Raw genomic sequence first — 3,862 nt, 5'->3', positions numbered from 1 at the left:
AGTAAGAAAGTACTAGGGTTCCGCCGTCACCCTAACAATCCTATGTAGTTCTTCTAATTACTTATGAATTACACATGCATATTTTGAAGGTTAGGTTTTCCTAGAATATATCCTACTTGGAACCTCCAACATAGAACGTATATCTAACATGCAACCCGTCCATGGTGTCCATATCGAATGTGAACATGCAAGACTCATTAGGTTTTGTGAAAACCCTTTGAACAACCCATAACCCTTAAGACGTGTCGTCCATCCTAAGAAGTTACACATATTAACCACAAGAAGCCTTAGTCAATTTTAGGAACAGCCCTCCGTCAAAATTGTGTCAAATTACTTTTCTAAATATCCTAATGGTCGCGAATCACTAAGACAATTAGGTAGGTTTAACTGGTGATTAACAACTCAAAACTTGCATGCATAAATTCATAAGCAAATTAAAAAGAGACTATATATTCTTGCTAAGGATCATAGCCTCATCCTAGCACAATGAATTAGTTACGCATATTCATAATAAAAATCACAAAGTCTTTATTGAAATAGAAAAAGAATGAAAACACCTTGAAAGTATAAATCTTGAAATCTCTAAGCTTTGCCCCAAATCTTCTCTCCAAAAATTGTATGCGTTATAGAGAAACCCTAGGTTTGCCAAAATGCTTATTTATACTACTCTAATTAAAATTCTCCTAGTGAAAGGTCTTTGAATAAGACTAATAAACTAAATAAATTGAAACAAAATAGGAAACATAATCCTAAATTGACTTGGTAAATTCGCCCAAAATCCTTTACAGCCACATTTTTTACCCATATCAACTCCAAAACTGGACCAAAATAGCTAAATTTAAAGCTTGGACTATTCTAAACACTTCTCTAGAAGGCCACGAACTCATCTTAGATCATCTTGAGCTTCAAAAACTGCATTAAAGCCCATAAACGTCATTTTTCAGCAACACGCGCTGTTACTTTATTTAATTGACAGAAAATAACCACTTGATAGAAATTGCTGAAATTTTGACACGAACACGCTAAGAGACGCACAAACTTCCTCTAATCTGAATCACTCCAAATTTGTCCGTTTGAGTACGTTTTTCTCCAGAAGAAGTCGAATGTCCTATGTTGAAAATATGAAGCAAAATATCAAAATTCTATCAAAATAATTACCAAAATATACTAAGGATAGGGTAAAATATATAATATGAAATCGACTCATCATTTCACATAATGAAATAAAGTACTACTGCTACCCCGAGGACGACGTATGCACACTTGCCGAACCTCATAAATATTGTGTCTTATTTACTTTATGTTCTACTGCACACATACTGTCGATTTTACAACATGTTATCAGCATGAGAAGCTCTCGTATCGATGGAAAGCACAACGCTATAAATCCGGTGAAGCATTACCTACATCTTACCTTTGTCGGTTGGAATCTCACAGATAAGAAAATCTTTTCATTTCATCTTCATATCTCTGTATATCTCTGTATGGCTAATTTTCTTAAAGTAAATATACATTTGGTTATATAACTACTATCATTATTATTGACAGAAAATTTGACAGTCATGTAAACAGCCTCTGAACTCCAACTTGTGGATCTTGGATTGAGATACTCCCATCTTGAAAGTTGTTTGTCTGCCCAATACCTTTAACACATCAAATTTTCAGAAAATTCCAATGGTGCGATCGTTGCAGATGTCTGGAATACCAAACCAGTTTCCAATTTCCACGGAAAACTAGACAACCATCATATGAGTACCAAAACTCCATTTTTGGTAGTTCAGATGGAAATTTTTCTTCACGAAAGTTGTTTAGTATACTCTTATCCATATCATACTAAAATTTTAGCCAAATCTAATAGTTTGAACTTCTCATGAGTTGCATGCACTACTCTCGACTCCAAACTTATGGGAATCGTTTCGATTTTTTTGAAACTCATTGGAGGAGGAACACCAATTGGGACTTATTGTTACTATTACTCCCTGGATAACTAAAATGACTTAAAACTGTGAAATGAAAATAAAATAAAAAGGATGAAAAGAAAGTGGCAGACAAAGAAAAAGAAAAAGAAAAAGATGGGACTTAATCATTGCCTTTTCTATTTTGGCATATTTATGTGTATGATGCTGGTTTAAAGCCCTTTCACTAGTTCTATTTATTTAAAGCAATTTATTTTTAGTGGGTAGAGTTATTACCCTTTGCATTAAGCTCTAATATTTATGTGAATGGTGTTGAATCAAAACCCTTGTCACAAGTTTTATTTACTTAAAAACAATTTATTTACCATGGCTGGACTTACTGCCTATTGTTTTAATTTATTTAGTGTTACATTTTATGATGAGTATATAAAAGGACCCGAAGTTTCTTGATCAGATTAGAACATGAAGTTTCGTGATCCTCATCATATAAAATGATTGGACCTGAAGTTTCACCATTAAAAAAAAAAAAAAAAGATTAGACCTAAAGTTCCTCGATCAAATCAAACCCTGAAGTGTTTTAATCAACTAAGAGAGCAGTAGTTCCTCAATTAAATTAAACTGACAGTCATAAGTGCCTCAATCCACAAACTATTAAATGAGGCCCAAAAGTTCCTTGATTCATGTAGATGTGGACCACAAGTTCCTTAATCTATGTACAAATTAAGTATGGGTATAAATTCCAAAAATATGAACCTAAAGGTTCTAATGATGTCAATTTTGAGAATAAATTTCGAGTACATATGAATAATGTTTTGACCTGAAGTTAAAAATATGAATAATGTTAAAAACTTGAAGTTCTAACATTTTGTGTAGACATATGTTATATGTGGTATGAGTTGATTATCACAATTTCTGTCATACTTGAATTTCTTCCTCTTGGGAATAAGAAATGGTGAACTTAGAAAAACTCGATTATGTGACCATCGACATCTTACACAAGAGATACCTTCATGAATTCGTAATGCTTGAGAACTCATGTGGAAGCATATGATATTAGAAAATATCTATACTTAAAGGCTTATTGAATCATATTCATGGAACCAGAAGTTTCCACAGGTTCCCATATATGACAAGCTAAAGTAGAAGCTTTCTGACATGTATAAAATCAAATGGGAGAATTTTTTTTTATTTTTTATACCCACACTTAAGTTACAACTACAAAAACAAACAAATGGGGAAGGCTTTCACAAAGGTTGCTCATGTGAAGCCTCAGTAATTGGTAGTACCCCAAAAGGAGTAGGCACTGGAGATTGATCATGTGACGCCCTAACACTTGGCAAAACACTAGAAGGGGAAGGCACCAGTTGCATTCGAAATCTAGCCATGAATCTCTAGTGATTCCTTTGAATCCTACTTTCAAATTCCAGCAGCCGGTCGAGCTTTCTTTTCATGCTCATCGAGTAAATATTTGCAAGTTTGTGCAACTCTTTATTTTCGTGCTTAAGCCCTCTAATTTCTTGTGTAAGACTTGCCACCTCAACCATTAATGTTTCGACTTGGCGAGTTTGAGTAAGTAAATGTTGGCCCATGTTGGATATAGAACCTGCACATTGAACACTAAAAGCCAAAGAGTCTTGAACAACCAATTCATCAAACCTCTTTGAAAGTATTCTATTATCTTTGGGAGTGAAAAGGTTCCTAGCTACTTCTGTAGCCGTTATATCATCCCTCATCATGGAGTCTCTGAAGGAAGATTTGTGAAAAACATGTTCATTTAAGCAACATCAATAGCATGCAATTAACAATTAAAGGCGGAATCATGCTTGTATGCACTTAAAACAAAACATTTACCCATGAAATTCAAAGCCTAGTAGATAGGTGAACCAAGACTCAACTCAAAACAAAGTGAGTTGAGAAATCAATACCTTTGTAGATTCCTCTTTGCA

This window comes from the organism of the source record quoted next, unplaced genomic scaffold, assembly GCF_019419815.1.
Source record: "Pyrus x bretschneideri cultivar Hongxiangsu unplaced genomic scaffold, Pyrus_bretschneideri_v1 Contig70, whole genome shotgun sequence".
NCBI classification, from domain to species: Eukaryota; Viridiplantae; Streptophyta; class Magnoliopsida; order Rosales; family Rosaceae; genus Pyrus; species Pyrus x bretschneideri.
The sequence above is the reverse complement of the archived record's forward strand: the minus strand, read 5'-3'. Positions refer to the sequence as shown.